This window comes from Camelus dromedarius, chromosome 22 (genome assembly GCF_036321535.1).
Source record: "Camelus dromedarius isolate mCamDro1 chromosome 22, mCamDro1.pat, whole genome shotgun sequence".
In the NCBI taxonomy this organism is placed as follows: domain Eukaryota; kingdom Metazoa; phylum Chordata; class Mammalia; order Artiodactyla; family Camelidae; genus Camelus; species Camelus dromedarius.
In genome coordinates, this window is record NC_087457.1 from 2,238,392 (window position 1) to 2,258,347 (window position 19,956).

At 41.3% G+C, this 19,956-nt stretch overlaps 1 long non-coding RNA gene across 1 annotated transcript; it reads right to left on the reverse strand.

The window, feature by feature from the left end:
* Positions 1 to 4,046: 4,046 nt before the first annotated feature.
* Positions 4,047 to 14,399, reverse strand: LOC135318836 (uncharacterized). Its single transcript, XR_010377218.1, has 3 exons — positions 13,899 to 14,399; positions 11,129 to 11,252; positions 4,047 to 4,523 (listed from the first exon to the last, which is right to left on the reverse strand). It is a non-coding gene; the product is annotated as an uncharacterized LOC135318836 (long non-coding RNA).
* Positions 14,400 to 19,956: the final 5,557 nt, after the last annotated feature.

The following is a 19,956-nucleotide window of genomic DNA, read 5'->3' on the forward strand; positions in this document are numbered from 1 at the left end:
AGAAGTCCTGTGGCAGTTCAAAAGCAAATGCCTGAACCTTGCCTATTACATTTTTTAAGTACAGTAAAAATAACTGTAGACTAGGGTACTGTGGATAATTCAACAGCTGCTTGGATATGTTATATATAAGTTATATTTTGAAAAATTATAAATATCATGAAAATCTATGAACCTTGGGGTTCTATTTTGTATAATTTAATCATTATTAATGTAGATTTTGATAGCCCTTTTGTTTATGTAACACTTATGAAAATAAGTTGGCTTTATATAACTCCTTTGTAGATAAATGATTGAAAAATTGGGTTTTTTTTATTATTTGCTTCTTAAAAATAAGATATTAATTGTACAATATATATTTTCCATCAAGCTCATACTTTTTTCCCCTATATTATCTTGATTTGTTTAGATAAGTTAACCCATAGTCTGATTTATTTTAAACACTCAGTATGTGCTTCTGTCTATTTCTTTATTTCAGAGCAAGAATTCTTTAGTATTTTTAATAAAATATACTTGCAGGAAACTATACTGGGATTCTTTCATTCACAGAGTCAAGCAATGATATCTGTTTTGTTAGATCAGCTGTCTAAGCCTCTCAACTTCCTAAAGATTACATGGATAAATTTAAAAATGTCATAAATGATCGACTAACAAAGTTTACTGTGTTCCTTGGTTAAAAGTATAAATATGGGTCAGTCTTAAATTTGGATGTAAAGCTCTTATGAATTACATGAGTCTTCTCCAAAATTCTTTAATTTGGGCTTTAAACCCTCCAGTAAAAAACTGGATTGAAGGAAGAAGAAAATCGAGAATAGATTCAATCCAAATTCTATGGAATAAACAAAGCTAAAAGTTTCAGTCATTTTTTTGAAGCAGAACAGGTAGGTTTTCTGCACCATATGGTTTTAATAGTATTCATCTGAACATACGGTTTAGACACCATGAGACCACAAGCCAACAAACAAGATCTCAGGCAAAGCAAGAAAAACAACTGAGGGGATTTTCTGCTGCAAAATTACCCCTAACTCGAACTGTAATAGAGAACAAATCTGACGCCACATTGGATCTGTTCCTTCAGTCTGAAGCACTGTGCCCTCTTTTCCAGGCTTAATCTTGCTGGCCCTGCACCTTTTGTAAAACAACGTTGCCTTTAGCCTAAAACATACAGGAGAGCCTATTCTCGGGTCTGTGACTTTTAAGGATGTTAGCACTTCCGCACTTATGCAGAGATGGAAAGATGCAAAATAGAGAATAACCTTTGTTGGAGGTTTACAGGGACACCATAGCCTGAGCCACATGGATGGCTGCAAGAACAAAGAATGCCTGCAGCAAGAAGTTTGCACAGCCAACCACACCACCTCCCCTTTTTATTTTGAAAGGAGCCTGAATTCTGATTTGGGCAAGATGATTCTCCAGGACATTCATCCCCCATCTTCTTGGTCTGCCAGCTTTCTGAATAAAGTTACTATTCCTTGCCCCAAAACCTTGTCTGCTGATTTATTTATTTATCACTGTTGTGCAGCGAGCAGAACAAGTTTGGCCTCGGTAAGAGAACCAGCTTTGTCATTCCCTCTGATGTGAAATCTCTCTGGGTGTACACGTGCTTGACGTGGTGGTGGTGGCGGTGGTGGTAGGCAAAAATATTTCACTTCTCCTGATTTCAATAGGCTAAAATTTCCTGCTATTTAAGTCAACTCTAGACTTTTAAAGAATCACCTGCAGATGTGCTTCTGGAAGCTACAAATATTCCAACAATGAAAATAATTCTATTGTCTCCAGACAAGATACTTTTCCTCAAAATTGAGCAGCTCTGAGACACACTCCAGGAGTACAGACAGATGCAGTGTGCTTCACTTCCCATGCTGTTCTGGCACAGTTTTCCACTTATATCAAAGTAAATTAAAATCGGTCTTCAATATCAGATGCTCTGCCATGATACAACAATGTCAATTCCACTTATTTATTGAGCCAGAGCAGCTTTAGAATAAATGACTTTATACCAAACTCCTGCTTGATATCCTGTCTTCTCCATGGTGGCTAATTCCTTCTTACTTCCTAAAAGTTCTCCTGTTATGGGATGTTAGATTTTACTGTGCACATTCAATTGGGAAGGCACAAATTAAATATGTGAGGGGATGACATACATATTTAATTCTTACTTATACATATATACAAGCACACAGGACCTGTGTCTTGGAAGATGTCACTTCCTAATGTGGGCAAAAGGATGGTGTATAGTTCAATCAATGATCTAAAAACAGTTTTCTAGGATATAATAAAGCAATGCTTGAGTTATAAGACAGAACAACTCCTGGATATGAATCAGTGGCACCAATCAGTGGGTGCACATGTGTGCATACACACGCCTATGCACACGGAGCAGCCTTGGAGACACTCCATCTGTGCTGATGGAGCAAAGCCATGCTGGGGAGATGAGGAAAAAGTGCCTAATACAATCAAACCAGGACACCTGAGTAATGGATAATAGGAGTCAATTGAATTTTCTGGTTAGCTGAAGGCCAAACAAAAACACTTTTAGTTTCAAACGTCATTGTTAAAAACTTTCTAAAAGCACAGAAACCTGTTTTCCTGCTTTGCTTAGTGTCACATGGCATATTAAACATGACAGATTCGTAGTTCTCTGACTGTGGAACGGGAAAGGCCTTGCTGTCATTTTTATGAACATTAGTCTATGTTTTGCAGCACAGTGGATACTGAAAATGGGGCAATTTGAGTGAATGGGAATGGACATAACCTAGCAGTCATTGACTGTGTGTGATTTGCCAACTTTCTCCAAAAAGTAGGGGTAGCAAGCAAATCAGATAAATTGAGGGATCCTGGGGTGGGGAGTTGGGTGGGCTGACAGCTGGGTGGTCCCAGGTATCTTGTTTTACTGTGTAAAATTGTGACTATGATCCAGACAGTAACACACTGTCAAATTCTTGTGCCTGTAGCTTTGATACCTGGCCAAGTCTGTGAGCCAATTTTATCGATGGTGCATAATGAAGATAACTAACATTCCCTGAGGACCAGGTTGTGTGACTTCCATGCATTGACTCACTGAATTCCCTAAGCACCCTTGGTGGTACATAACAGTCTTAAAATATGCAGCAGGGGATTATTCTGTTTGCAGATGATAAAATGAAACTCTGAACTGTTGAAGCCTGGCCCGAAATCAGGCAGATGGGAAGACTCCGTGCTGGGAGCTAAGCTCGGGCCAGGCTACAGAACCTGAAGCGCCCAGCAAGTCCCCTCACCCAGGAACCTGGCCCACAGCCACTGCCTGGCCCTGTTCTATTTCTATGAGTGCTCATAGGAAAATGCCAGGTACTCAGGGTCAATGCGACTTGATTAAGAAATTCAAACTGGGATAGCCTTATGTTGGGGACTGTAACCTGGGAGTGAAACTGGCAGTGAAGTAAGGGAGGAAACATCTCTTGTTGTAAGAATATTTCTAGGGAAGAAGGTTCCCTGATGGGCTGGCATGGGAATCGCTGTGGCTGTGAGCCCCCTGTTGCCCTGTGGGTTTGTGGGCAGGGAAGGAGAGAGGCTGTTCAGACTGGTCATAGTCAATACAGTTTGTAAACAGCTGAGTTCTGTTCCCTCACAGCTCAGACACATGCAGGACATGAGGATGCTTAGCTAATGACCAACAGTTGGTAGCAAAGGCCAAGAGTGGGGTGGGGAGGAGAGATGGGGCCACCTTCTGGAAGAACCACTGCCCCAGGGGACAAGGAAGGTAGTGAATGATTGGGGATGCACAAAGGGTTTCTATGGCCTCATCAGGTAGTTCCTACTTTAAACTGATAGTCTGGAATATATGGTCAAATGCGGTGGAATGTCTGCTCTTATTTTAAGTTCTACAAACACTTAAATGGATAGATTTCTATCTCCATTATACAAGCACTGCTGGGTGACTTTAATAGTTAATGTGAGGATCAAAAGAGTGAGTACTTATTAATGCTATTACCATGCTTCTACTGAATTAACTCTTCAGCAACAGTATAACGGCCATGCTCCTTAACAACTGCCTCTGTAAGGGTCTTGTAAGTCACAAATAATAATTATAAAGAAAATATATTAAAAATAATAACAATTACAGTTACAACAACTATGTTGTTTATAACGATGATAGTGTTAGCATCTCCCTCTCATATTAAACATTACCCAACACTAGATTCCTTAGGAAACAACGCCAATGCATATTTGGACTTTTCTAAGTCTTCACCCAATGAAGCCTTTTTATTCACATTGGTCCACCACAGCCAGAATTGCTGTTCCTTGCATGGTGGGCTGCCACGCTGCGATGTTCTGGGCTTTTTCTGGCACAATGCGTCTATACTGGGTAGTCAAGTTTCCACGTACCCACTCTGATTTCCAATATATTGTTCTCCAGAGCCAACAGAGGGGCCACTGGAAAGAGGCCACATATATGGTGGTGAACCCAAACTGAATACCTGTTGAAGGAATGGACACACAACATGGAGTGGTGGATGGATGGAAGGACAACATAAATTCTTTTACTCCTGTAAAGAGAGAGGGGAAAATGGTGAACTAAATCCCAAAGAGAAAAGACGTTAATGGTAATAATAATGTTCAACAGTGAAAGAATCCAAACAAAAGGCAAATATAAAATCTCTGGGAAGAAGACTCATTACAACCTGTTTCTTTCACGTATATACCCTTAGTAGGAATAACATACTTAAAAATCTTCAACCAACCATAATTATTTGCTCATAATAAACTTGGGAATCTTGAAGCATATTATTCACTGTCAGTGTTGAAATAATACAATCTTGGAGGATGATTTGTATTTGAGGATTAAAAAAAGAATATTGTGGATGTATCTAACAATTTAAATAGAAATAAGAAATGTACCTTTGGGAAAGCTATGCATAGAGAATGTTGGAGGAAATACACTGAATATAGGCAAGTGAGCAAGCTCCCTTGAGTCTGGGAAGGTGAGTGCAGCACATTCAGAGAGTCTATGAAGTTATTACAAGTCACAGAAAGGTATGCAAATAAAGTGTCTTCCTAAGCAAAATATTCTTCTTCAGGAATTTTTATCTTGATATTTCTATGGTCTGTGTGGTCACAGGAAGTCAAAGTTATGGTGGTGGCTTAGAAGTTCTTTTCTCTCTGTCTGTAATTTACAGGGCAATGCTACAGATGGGGCAGCAGAGATCTGTGGTAAGCTGTTCCATAGGGTGGGGGAGCAGTTAGAAATGATAAGGTCAGAGATCTAAAAGACTTTTAGACCCTCCCCTCCTAACTGGCAGTCCTTTAAAATAAACTAGCACAGGTATGTAACTAAGACAGTGGATGAGAGGCAAATTTATAGTCCCTTTAGTGTTACTGCTCAGTCAAGGGGTAGGGACCACTCTGGCTAGGAACGGCAAGACCGTGATTGGGGTGGATGGGTAGGAGGAGCTGACATTTGCTTCTGACCTGAGAGGCAGGGGTGTGTTGCAGAAAAGCCGACAGTGCTGGAAAGATGCAGCAGGTCCACAGCCCAAAAGGAGCTGTCATATTCAGGGAGGTCAGAGAGCAAGAACCAGAGTTAGTGACGCCACAGGGTCAGCAGCATGGCAGCATTGATGTCAGTATCTGTGTCCATAACCCACCTAACCCTCCATGAGCTCATCTGCCTACGGGGGCAGGTAAGTAGCAGAAATGCTTGGAGTGGGTGCAGCCACTGGCAAATTGGCAAGTGGGCATCCTAAGGAAAAGCAATGCTCACCATCATCATATTGGAAATAGGGCCTCACAGTGTCAGATCTCCTTCTTATTCAAGAGAAGCCAGAAATTAAGAGTTTATTAGCAATCAACCCAGATCAAAACCCAGAAAAGATATCATTTTATAATGACAAAGAAGGCACAGACTATTCAGAAATAAATTAATGAAAAATATTAAGGAGATTCTGATAAATGATTTAAAAAAAGAAAAAAAAAAAAGATGATTGAATGAACAGTAGAATGCACCACCCTCTTCAGTTGGCAGACTCAAATTTGGGGGACATAGAACATTTTTTCTCCAAAATAAATTTAGTATCTGAATGCAAATTTAGTTAATAATCCCAAATGGATTTCAGAAAAAAATCTGAAAGGTGATCCTAAATGTATTCCAGAAATATACCTATATATACAAATAAAGTAATGAGGAGGGATGTTTGAATTTGTAGTATTAGGGATATTCTGGAAAAGGATAAAACAGGACCAACTCTAGGAGGTATTATTCTATGGTCATGGAAACAGTATAGAAATAGTGCACTGAGAGTATGAATGAAATACATTACATTTCAAGAATAGACGTGGATATTTATGAGATTTTAGTAATATTATAAAACTGACACTTCAAATCAGTGGATTCAAGTTCTGCAGTAATTAGCTAAATCATTGGAAGACCTGGTAGAGTGTCCTCATTTATGACATTAAAATAAATTCCAGATAATTTTTTAATTAAAAAATAAAACACCAGAAATAACCCAACATGATTTAATCTGTTCAGATTTTCAAGCGAGAAGAACTTTCTAAAAAGCTTTTGGAACAAAGACCAAAAAGAGCAAAGGCCTAGCAACTCAGCAAGGCCAGAAACGCCCACTGTAAAACAAAACGAACCCTCGCCCAACCCTCTCTCACGGCCCTGTATTGCTCTCTGATATGTTCTACACTTTCTTCTTCCCTTTAAAGTCCAGTTTCTTGGAGAAGTACCTGCGCTGAAGACTCCTCAGGGCTCAGATCCCTGCATCCCACACGGCCCTCATCGCAGCACTGAGACAGGATGTGCACTGCCGGTGGCTGCGTGTTTCAAACTAGTCAGCATTTTCAGCTCGTGTTTATTTGATTACCAGTTAGCTTTTGCCGTGGACAAATATTTTCCTCTCAGTGGGATGTTTTCCCCCCTTAATTTCTGTTTTACTTAAATAAATTTAAAAAGCCCAGACAGAAAAGTGTGTGTGCAAATATGCACACACACAGATACACACAGATCTGTTTTTTAAAGTCTACCTAAGTATAGTCCTCCTCCTTCTTTTCCCCAGGCTTGGCAATTAAATGTGGGCTTTAGCTCTTGCTTTATTGCCCCACACACCCCCCCTTTCTCACTATGCTCCTTTTAGTCAGTGTTCAAATCCCTCTTAAGCCAGGTTACAGCCTTCTCTGTGTTGCCTCAAGTAGTTTCTCCCAACTGCTCTGCTATTCTTCTTTCTCTTGGTGGATTTCTCTTCTCCCATGTGCCATGTACATGGCCCTTTTCCCCAGGGCCTCGTCCTCAATCCTCCACTTGGCAGGAATGAATCACCCCCACGGCCTCACCCACAGCTCCTCTGAGCTCCTGACTGTTGAATCCAGCTTAACAAAGGGCATCACCCCTCAGATGTTCCCTAGACATTTTGCAATCAAAATGCCACACACAGAACCATCTCCTCGAAAGCATCTCCTCCCCTTACACTCCCCCTGCAGATCCGCTCTCCAGATGGGCCACTGGAAAGTCACCTCAGCAGCTCTGCATCCCGCCGCCCCGGCCCTGTAGTCCCCTCTGCAGCAGTCACCACTTCTGCCGCCCACGTCTCTCTCCCTCTGCCCAGGGCCTCTCTGCAGGCGTGTGCCACTTGTCTGGATTACCTGGGGTGGTCCCCGAAATATCCTTTCCCCCCAAAATATGGGCCTCCCCCCAAAAATGTTATTTTCCATTCTGCTGCCAGTATAACCAGATCCAATTTAACATAATCATTATGCAATTCTCTTGCTTACATATATTCCAATAGCCCTGTTTCTTTAAGGATACATTCAAGTCTAATCACACAAGACCAATCGTGACAGTGGCCTTGTGCACCTGATATTCCCACCTATGGATACTTTGTTCTAGCCCTACTTGTTGTTCTTCAGTCTGGCCAAGCCGCTTCATGCCGTGTACTCTTATATGTCTCTACCTCTCTGCATGAAGTGTCCACTCCCTCTACCACACATTAGAGAGCTAACTTCCTTTCACCTTTCAAAATTCACTTCAAATATTTCCAGCTCTATGCAGTCCAATTTGTGTTCACCTGCTTAGCAATCCATCAACTACTCGCCAAGTCTCGCCTGCCCTGCGGAGTGCAGACACCAAGTCTTACCTGTCTTGGTCTCCCCAGCAGTTTATACAGTGTTTGGCATAGCAGATGCTCAGTGTTTGTTGGATAGATAAACGAATGAATCAGTAAAGAGATGAGAGGTCTACAATCCCCCCCAGTTACCCAGCTGCCATTTTGGAAAGTTCATTCTGCGGAGTTAAGGAAATGTCAGTGCAGGTGGTGGGCAGACAGAACAGAGGTGAGGGCGTGGGGGAGAAAGGCCTGGTCCTGGAGAGTGCAGGAGAGGCGTGGGTGGGATAACAATGGAGAGAGAGGGAATGGAAGGGGCGGGTGCAAGGAGATGTTGAAGAACAACTGATATTAACTGCAGTAAATTAAATGGAGAACATAATATATGAAGGGAAGATCAAGTTAACACAGCAAAGGTGGAAAAGGCAGTACCAGAGACGAAGAGCTCTCACTTCATCACTCACTGCATTTCACTTACGGCACCCGCCCTCTGGGAAGGCAGCGCCAAGTTCTTGAGAGACTGGTGTTTGTGCTGTGGGTGCTCTAAGTACAAAACGGTATCTTATGGCTTCCAGATTTAAAGACTGATAGATTATTTCTCTTATGTCCCGTGTCTGAGTTCTTAAACAGCAGGATCTTTTGCTTGTGGGGGTGAGCTATTGTGGTTAGTAACTCAGGGTTACTCCAATAATCTCAAAGGACAGTGGGGAAATCACTAGAACAAATAAAAGAGAAATTTCACTCAGAAAAAAACATATGCCCTATAGAACCTTGTGGGGGCCTTGGGGGCAATGTTACCACCAACTCATCTAACAGTTGTATGTGAGTGCGTTGAAACTCCAAGCTCAAGTCACTTAAGCACGTATGAGAACCAGGGTCCAGGCTGTGGTGCTCCAGACATGCACAGGAAGATGAAAAGCCTGACTACTGCCTCCGACAGGATCAGTCCTGCCGGGGAGCGCAATGGACACTGACATGATCACGCACCATCAAGACAAGAATCAACTGCAATTCATGCTTAGAGAGGAGAGCAGAAAATCTCTAAAAAGTGGAGGGTTTACTGCCAAGGCTTGGCAAGAGTCCTTCCAGGCAGAAAAGCAGAGAAAGATACTTCTGGCGAAGGAGACTAGGGATGGTGGCTGGGTGCGAGGCCTAAAGAAGCAAGGGTGGAGGGCTCCAGGGTCATCTTTCAGAAGCTGTTCCCCTTCAGCAGCTAAGAGGCATAACTAAAAAGGCAGGTGGGGTGTCATTAATGATCATGGGGAAAACTGGGAGGAGGAAACTGAGGTCAGGAGATCACCACCAAAGGCACTTTATTTGAGAGGAACAAAAATAATTCAAAAAGCACTTGGAAATCCTATCTCCCATGAACGAAAAGAACACAAAATAAGTTTCACTCCAGCGTTGAATACAGAATAACAGACTGCCTACTCTCAAAAATGGATTGAAATTTCTAATTCGTTAGGGATTATTTAGAGAATAGGAAAACGAATAAATCTGAACAATCTCTCTACAATAGCTGTTACTCCATCCTGTTATGTAGGGTAGAGTTAGGCTGAATTATTTAATTAGTATTTTAATGAGACTATAAAGTTCTAAATTCCTATCAATTTCTCCCAAAAGCGTACAACTTTTCTTTTCAATGACCTTTATTTGACTTAACTAGAACAATAACTATTTTCCAAGGCTTTTTTCGTGTGTGTTAAAATACCAAATGATATGCTGCCCTCAGAATGTTGTTGTTATTATTAATGCTGATAATAGCCCCAATAAGAAATATTTACAATTATGACTCATTTTGGAATACCAGGTCATTGGCTTAAAGTCCTTTTGAAAATAAGCAGAAAAAACGAACATAATTTCTACACCAGGGACAGGAGCTGCACCCTTAATCGAACCTGGTCACTAAGCACAACAAAAGCAAAGATGAAACTCAAATCAGACACCAGGCCACAAAGCATAGCTGACTGAAGATGCCACAAAATGACCTTTCATTCACCGAGGGAATCAGATGCGTTTCTATGTATATTATATATTTTAAAAGCAATTATTATATATATAGCATGTAATTTAGGAAAAAGAAAACTACCTCTTTCTGTAGACTTATAAACAGGAAGCCCAATGGGGTGTCTTGCAGACATGAACCCGCATGCATAAATGCAAAGCCTATTGACCAAAATACTTTCCTGTCTCCTAAGCTTAAAAAAAAAAAAAGTAATTCAAGGCAGTGGTGAGCTGAAAGGGCTCAGATACAAAACGTGTACATCATCAGCCTTCTAGTAGATAAAAGTGCGCCATGCATAATAGAAAAGATGAAGTTTCCTATGGAAATCTATTTTGAGATGCAACAATTTAAAGGCAAACGAGAGCTCAAAACCAAGTTCAAACAAAGAGAAACAAAGGCCAAGCAAATGTACAGAAATGGACAAAGACATAGGAGAAGGAGGGGATTTGTGTTCTACCAATACTCCAAATCAGCAAATTCATCCTGAATTCAAGCCAGTGATGTGCCATGAGGTCACTCAAGGAACCAGGCAGAAACCATCTGCCAGAAGAAATAGGAAAAATGTCAAAGGCAGGTGTGAGGTGTGGAAGGGTTGACCCTGTGACCCTTGCTGCCATGAGGCAGGATGCTCTTGCGGGCTTTCTGCACAGGCTGGCGGGCTCACATGACTCTGTTTAGAAGGATATCAGCCAACAGCTGTGCCACACGGGCTGCAGCACGTGCTGTCACATCTAGTAACGGTTCTGAGTTCATCCTTAGACGACATGACCAGAAGGATCTAAGAATCAATGATGGAGACTTACCTGAATGAGTATTCCATTTCATTCCTTGGCAGTAAACCTTCAGCTTTGTACAACATAAATATTGACAAAGATATACACAGGCAACCTATTTGAAAGCCTAACTGCATAATTGCATCTAATTGAGAAAAGCGGGCTCCGTTTCGGTATGCTAGGTCTTTGTTTGGCTCGGTAACCGATGCTTCTGAGACCGAAATCATATTCTAGTATAACCGACAGCACAGAAATCTCCACTGATGACTTACTCATTTCAGGGTATTCATAAAATAACACCAGTTTGCCCGTGGGATACAGATGGTTGTCCCATTCCCATCGTGGGGTGGTATGTTCTGCTCCCGAAACTGTGGAATCATTAGATTCATGACCCAGCTGCCAAACAGATCAAATTATAAGGCAAGATATTATCAGACCAAGGTCATAAAAGTATTACTGACATTTCAAGCTGAACACATCATCTTCCCAAGAATTTAATTTCTTGTTTTCAGGATAAATTTCTTTTTATTGCTGCCTCCCTACCCTCAAGTATTGTGAAAACTAGTCCTGAATACGTACCTTGGGTTTACCAAAATTGTAACGACTACTACTACTTTATCTCCTACCTCCTTTTCAGGTAGGCACTTTAGCTTTTAGAAGATACCTACCCTCATTTGTTTTTTCCTCCATTTCTCTGCTATTATCCACCAAGGCCTTTCCAGTCTGTAAATTGTCAGACAAAATAAGTAAAAGAAAGAAATACAGAGTCTGTGAGCTGCTGATAAGTGCTGCAGAGGAAAATAAAGGAGGGCGAGGAATGTGTAGTAGGGAGGAGTGTGGATGAGGCAAGTGACCTTTGAATAAGGCAAAGACGGAGACAAAGGGGTGGGCAGAGGGAACAGTGATCACAGGCCTTGAGGTCCCTCACGCTGGACAGACAGCATGGAGGCTGGTGTGGGCCAGAGTGAATAGGAAATAAGTGGTGGTTTTGGGGGGTGGAGCCTTAGAGGCTGCCGTGAGGATGTGGGCATTTTTCCCTCTGAAGGAATTATGGAGCCATGGAGGATCACTGAGCAGAAAAGTGATAGTCAAACGTTGGATCGAACAGGTCCAACACCCTAATTTAAGCTGAACAAATCAAGGGCCAAAGAAGTGACATGCCACCTCAAATTCAGTGCAGAGCTTGAAATAAACAGCCTCGACTCGCAGCCCAGTGCTCTGCCCCCTTCTGGATGTTGTCCCACAGAGCTGTCTATAAGGTTATATTTTTTCCTCACTCAGAGGCTTGTGGGACAACTGAATTCTTCCCCCTTTTTCAAATGGCAATTTGTCCTGAAAGGAATTCGGAGTTGGCAGTGAAACAAGGCATGGACATGTAGCCTACAGAGCTGTTGTCCCTGAAAGCAACAGCTGGCGTGTGGTTTACTCGTGGAGTTCAGCAGAAGAGACAGAGCAACAACAGACAACTTAGCATCTGGCAGATCTTTGGCTGACTGCACTGCACGTTTGGATGGATTTCAAATTTGGACAGTGAGGCGGCTTCACACGAAAGGCAGGTGTATAAATCATACATGCCCACACGTCTGTATGCAAAAACACGTGGACACACACAGAGTATATGATGTGACTTTTAAAGAGCTGCCCCTGCTAGGTTTCCCACTGCCTCTGATCTCAGCGTTAACCTTTCCCTGGCCATGCTCCCAGGGTTGCTACGAGATTTCTTTGCAATGGAACATGCCCTTCGCTTCACAAACTTTCCCCAATTCTTTCAATGACATTAGGGGAAGAGCAGGGAGCTCTGTGAAGGGGTGGGGATATGGAATCGAGATACCCCTGAATCTGAATCCACACTTCATGGCTTATTTGTTATTTAACTTTATTTACATTCAAAATGCAATTGTTGCAGATCTCAGAAGTTGATTTAAACTCACTGCTGTGGCAGAATGTTGCGGTCAGTAGACCCACCACTGGATCCTCTTATTCAACACGTCCTTCCAATAATTCAGATATTACTGTATCACAAATGCCCATCTCTATATTTTGATACCTGCTTTTCAGTATAATTATCTTCCTTCTTTATTCTCTAAATCTTATGATTTTTAAATATTTTTCTGAGAAGTGTTCCACAGGCACTTTACATATGATAAGTTGATAAAGAGATCCTGGAGATCAAAACCACATTTAAATCCTGAGAAAAACTCAACTGTGCCGTATACATGGCTAGGTTTAGTCTGCTTCCTTTGTTACTTTGTTTAGTAATTTTTGTTTCAAACAACAAGATCCTACTGTATAGCACAGGGAACTACATTCAATAACTTTTAATAGCCTATAGTGGAAAAGTATATGACAAGGAATATATATATATATATATATATATATATATATATATATATATATATATATGTATAAGTGAATCACTATGCTGTACACAAAGAATTAACACAATCTTGTACACCAACTATACTTTCAACAAACAAGTTGAAATAAAATTGGGAGATGAAACTTCCCCTGCCCAGGCTGCTGTCAGGATGAAATGATTCAAAGCAGGCCAGGTATTAGCAAACCCCCTAACACATCAAAACCCCATATGGGATCTTCTTTTTGAGCAGCACAGGCTAACCGGCTGTGGTCACCTGTAAATAAGGTTGAAGTCACTTAGACCCTTGGCTTGGGAACACCGTGGCCACAAGGGTGGGGGTCACTGCAGCACTTACGAGAATGACGGGGACAGCTTGCTCCTGATGCCGCTCCCCAGGCTGCAGCCCGGAGCACTGCAGTCAGGTCTGAGGTCCAGCCGGGAGCGCGCAGCTCCACGGCCACTCGGAGCCCTGCGGTGCGGGTGGAGCTGGGACCGCGCTCGTCCATCACCCTTCCAGGCACCCAGACTCGGGAGTCCCCTGGGGGAATTTTTCTCTGCCTCATAATTCCTGTCTCAGCCTCTTGTGGAATCCGGTCCATGCCCAATGGAAGCAGGGCTTTAACCCTCCGGGACCCAAATCCATCACGGTTTGGATCCAGGAAGTAACTTCCATGTTAACTCACCTGGTGCTCCCTTCTTGTGCTGAACTGCCCTCCCCCGTCGATGGCATTAGGTCATATTAGAAGTCCCGACTTGCTTGTCCTTAGATAAGGCTCTGAGCCTCTTGCTTAGTCTTCCTGCATGGAACCACTCATCTGTGGCAGAAAAGCTTGGGCTGTCGGCAACCCATCATTGTCCTCGGTCTTTTGGGTTTTCTGTTGATTTATGGTTCTCGTGCAGGGATACCAATTTGCACATGAGAAGCACCTGTAGACATTTTAAAAAATACAGACACTGGATCCTCCCCACTCTCCAGCCAAGGCTGGAAGCTTTCTCCCTCTAGCAGTGGTTACACAATCATTTGCTTGGGAATTGACCACACATATTGGCATAATCATGGTAAATTGCCCTTTACTCACTGCTTGCCACGTGGCATTTTCTACTTCATGTTGTCTTTGTACGTTCATTATCACATTTAATCCCTGAATTATAGATAATCACCATTTCTGTTGAGGACACTCCTACTTGCTAATCTTGAATACAAGTATCTTTGATTCTCTTAATCTATTTCATTCCTGAGTTTCCTGTTCCTGGATTTAAAGAGTGAATTATGGACACATGTATTTAAGATTCTCTTATTATATCTATCTGACTCATCCTCTAACCAAATCATATCTGGAGAAGAGAGATTTTCTCTTTTAAACATTTGCATTTTCTTACTATATAGCAGTGCGTACACACGATGGAAAATGTAGAAAGCATATAAAGTAAGAAAATTACAGCCATACATTATCTAAACACCAAAGGACAATGCTATGTCATGTTGAGCATTTAACCATTTTTCTTAATATTTTATCATAAAATTTCCCTAGGGCAAGTTACTTAACCCTGGAATTGTACTAGACTTTTGTCAAGTACAGAATAACATTCCCAGAAATGACCCCAACGTCAAAATAGCACGTGAGGCTGGGAAGGCCATAGGTCACTCAGCTTATTCTCTGAGTCCTACAAAGAATGCTGTTAATTCACTGATGTTATGCATTCGATGCCTGTGAGTCACTCACTCACTCAGCTGGCTCGGACTGAAGCCTACTTCATACCAAGTACTGATCCAAGTGCTGGGGAGACCCCAGAGAGAGCCTGGATCACGGCATCACTGTCCTTCTTCATTTGCTCCCAGAATCCTACTCAACAAACCCACATGGGATTGGGGGGTGGAGGCAGGTGAGATATGGTAAAATTCATTTCATTATGTTCCTTTAGACATATTTAAATAGCATGAAAATAGTCACTAACTTTGATAAGTTTTCTTTTCCCTTCCTATGTATTTTTGAGGATGGGTATAGTTTTGGGGCAGCAAGAGTAATTGATAGATCTTTAGTATGTTAGGATTTTATATGAAAAATTAAGAAGGAAACTGGCACCTTATACAAAGAGAAGAGGCAGTGAGGAAAACACAAGCCACCCTCGAACTTGGCTACCATTCAGAATTTCTGGTATTCAAAAAAGGGAAACATAATTCAAAATATTTTCCCTAAATATTTTAGCCCAGAGTAGAAATACATGTAGGCAAAGTTCAGCTCACTGGAACCTACAACAATGTGCTTACTTAAGCGAAGGTATAAACAGACCACAGATACTATAATGCATCCTTTACTTTAAACTAGTTCATGTGAGCAAGTTTCATTTCACATGAATTGCTCAGTACCAATTTAGGAAATATATCCTTCTTGATTGGTAAAAATAGCTCACTGATAACCAGATTCAACAAAATTTAGTGTTAAATAATTAACCTATTTCCTTCAGGAAATGCTTTTGAGTAATCTGAGTTAAGTATTTCCTCTATCTGATCTATTTCTTTTCACAGAGAAAAGTAGTATTATTTGCACATGAGCTACTTTTACTCCTCTGGAGAAATCTGACTGTGAGCTCAGGGTAAGAGTTGTCTACTGCACAGTAGGGAAAAAAAGATTCATTTCACAGCGAAGATCAGAATCTTTTTTTGAGGGGCGTGGTGAGCTTGGGGACAAGGGAAATGCCTTTGTTTAGAGTCAGACCACAGTAATCCATCCTGAAGCTGAAAGATGAAGACCTTGTGAATAAATGTGGAAGGACACACTGACACCCAAAGGTGTTCACTCTGCAAAAACAGAAAGAAGGAAAGAAAAAATAATTTAACTGCCCTATAAAGAGAATGGACAGAAACTTGGTAATAAGGGAGAGTGAAGGAAGGTTAGGGAAGGGAGGAGAAACAATGAAAGGGAATCTTGGATGGGGTGGGCAGAATAGCAGGTTTCTGGAGCCTACAATAAAGGATGATAAGAAAAAAAGTAAAGTTTAAAAAAAGTTACAAAGTTTAAAATAGTTTAAAAATTAAAAAATGAAGTTAAAAAAATAATTTTTTTATAGTGGCATGGAAGATTTTAAAATGATGGAGGTTTTTTATTTCAAAATTCAAGTTGTTTGAGTTTCTTCTCCATGCTCCAAACAACAGTAAGACCTGCTTGTGTAATTCGTTTTGGGGACACCACAGAGAGGGTGAGCAATGCAGTTAGGTTGGCCAGGAGCAGAATGCTTTTGTGGAAGGCAAGACAGAAGAGAGATCAACAGTTTCATGAAGACAGTAACTCAAAGCCAGAAATTATCTTAAAAAGCTTAGTGTGGTGGGCAGAAAAATGTTCCCCCCAATATGTCTATGTCCTTATCCCCAGAAAATAGGAAGAGGTCAGATTCCCTGGCAAAGGGGGCCTATGGTTGCAGATGCGGTTAACGTTGCTAACCAGCCTACTCTAAGAGAGATGAGCTGGATTATAGAGGTGGGCCCATTGTAATCACCAGGGTCATTAAAGGAGGAAGAGGGAGACAGAAGAGGGGAGAGAGGAGAGGAGATGTGACCACAGGATCAGAGTCAGAGGCACACAACCATGCTGACCTTGAGAGAAGGAAAAGAGGTCACAGGCCAAGAGACGTAGGTGGCCTCTGGAAGCCAGAAAAGTCAAAGATACAGTTTCCCCTGAGACCTTCAGAAACAGCCGTGCCAATATTTTGACTTCAGCAGGCTCCTGCATTCAAGAACCGTACAAGGTTAAATTTGTGTTGTTTAGTGGAGACTATTTCTTTTTTCTTCGTACTACCATGTCATTTGGGGATACTTGTTACAACAGCAACAGAAAGCGAATATACTAAGCTCCTTGAAATGTTCAGAAATTGCAGATAACACTGGACTGTCCACTTTGATATGGGATTGGGCTTATGTGAATATCCAAAGGACAGTGTGACCTTCGCTAACATCTGCTTTTCTCATTTTTAGGAAGAGAAAAGTAAGTCAAAACCTCTGTAGTTATTATTTTAGACAAGTGTCTCTTAAAACATTATGTAACCCTGTGCCTTAGGACCCCAAGAGGGTCTCTGTTCTTAGAAGAACATGGATTCCGTGAGATAGGGTCTTACATCTGAGTCCCACAGTGGTCCCTTATTGGCAATGAGAACTTGGGCAAATAATTTACCCTCTTTAAGCCACAGGATCTTCATTTGAAAAGGAAGATAAGAATAAGGATTGTGTGGGTGATTAAATTGTACACACACAAACACGCACACACACATATATGTAAAACATTTAATACAGTGACTAACACATACTAGGCACTCAACAAATTCCTGTTATGGATTTTTAAATGCATGTATAAAAGGAGGAGAAAGTTGCGGGAAGTTGTGGGAAAACATAGTTCACGGCCCCAAAAACGGCCATCTCTCAAAGTGCTCTGATCAGTCAGTCTCCAGTGATGGGCTAATAAGCAGAAACTATAGCACTTGAGGATTTAACTTAAACATAAAAAGGAAGGTATTTAAACATAATTATTAAACAGGAGGTATGTTTACACTGTTGGCTGGATCATCTTATCTGGAGAGCTTTAATAAGCAGAGAGTCTCCCCTGTTTTAGAGATGGGCATGCAGGAAAATGACTTGAATGGGTGGGCCGTTCTCACCCCAAGATCACATGACTTAGTACTCACAGAAGTAACACCTCTTGTATGTTATTCCAGATGGACTGTCATCCCATGATTATTGTCAGCTGCGTCATCAGTTCAAGGAGACAGCCACCAGGGTCACACTGGAATATTAGAAAGAAAATCTCATTTAAATTTTAGATAGCTCTAACATGAAATAAAGTCATCATTTTATGCCTAAAAAAATCTAAGGAACAGAGAGTAAAGACACTCTTCATTGGGCAACTAAGAGAAAACCTGAAACAGGTTAGACTGTCAGAACACAAAGCTGTATTCACACGTCTTCATTTCTGTATTTTCACAGCCAATACACCAGATCTCCAGGATAAGTCACAAATATGACCTTAAAGAATGTGATGTAGAAACACGAGGAGTAGTAGTTGACAAACTGGAAGAAGAACACCTTCATGGCTAGGTTGTTCCCACAGTCAGTCTGCCTTGGGATCTCTGCAGCTAGAATAAAGAAAAGTTAAGTCTGTAAAACTGTGAACGGCTTTGAGACCCTAATCAAAGCCACAGACACATGAGTTAACATGCTAAATATGTATATATATATATATATATACACAATTCACACTTTTTTCATATAAGCTGTTTTGAATTCCTTAACATAGCTACTATGTTAATTCCAACTGTACACACTTTTGTAAGAGTTTCTCCCACTATGAATGCAATATCACACAAGGCAAAAAAAAAAAAAAAAAGTCACGCGTTCCTTAAAATTTATAAGCACAACAGTATCCAATGGGCAAGAACTGTCCTCTGTCAGGTGTAAGTTGAAAGAAAGCTACTTCTAAACATCCTGCTAAATGAAATTCTCTTGTCTCCCTGAACGGCAGGAAGGTAGGACTATTGAAGAAAACAAACAAAATACGGGGCAACTTGCTAGAAGCATTTGGGGAACATAAAACATCCTCCTAGTTCAGAATTTGAATTGGTCTTAGTGTTTTCAGAAGATGGCCACTGAGCAGACAACTGGGAGAACGACCCAGCCACATGCAGCGTGTGGGAAGCACTTAACTTGGGCCGCTAAGCCGCTGGCTGGGATACAAGCCAGAGAGAAGAAACATTTGTTATAGAAGCCACAGCTGATGAGAACGGAGCTACACTAACAGGAACAGCATGGGGGGAGGACAAATAACAGTGTGATTACTTGTCCTCTCAGTAACGCACAAGCAAATCTGCCACTGGAACCACGACCCTCTTCCACTTATTTGCAGTACAGAGACTATTTACTTTCAACAATAGGGTACATGATCTAATGTAATTGAAATTATTATTAAGCACTGACATATTTACACAGAGCTTGGACATTCTAAAGCTTTCTTTGTCCCTTTTACTAATGCAAAGCTGCAGCTATTTCACTTCTCATATAGGCTAGAGAAAATATGTTTACACTTGAAGTTTTCTAAAGACTCTAATGTACTGGAATTGAAGTGCCTAAAAGATAAAGTCTCTGATTTGACCTGGTTCTAAAACTGGTGTAGAAATGACCTCAGCTGCAGAAGGAGCTTAACAGACTCAGTCATCTTGATTACCACTTTCTCATATATGGCGTTCAGGGTCACGATGATGATAAAACTGATGAGGGAAGCAGTGATGGGCGTGGCCCACCTGCACAGTCATGTACTTCTGGATTGGGTCTCTTCCATTCAGGTTCTTGGGAAGTTCTGCTGAAAATACAATGAACACTGAAAGTCCGTAGACAATGATCCCAATAACTGAAGCAATGGTCAACAGGACCTGACAACCCAAAAACCCAGCAGCATAAGGCTCACTAATGATCGTATTTTTACACAGAAAACTTGCCCCCAATCCATGCTTAAACAGACAACATGCACGTGCTGTAAACCTCACATAAAAGTGAGAAGTGATGTAAATCACATGTAAATGCCACAAGAGACATGAATATCAGGCATGTTAAATTTTAGGGGAGGAGGAATGAAGGATGTCAAAAAGAATGAGTGCATCCACTAATGTAACATGCTGACAGCAGGAGCAGCTGTGTGCAGGGCATAGGGAATATATGGGAACTCCACTTTCTGTGAATTTTTCTGTAAACCTAAAACTGCA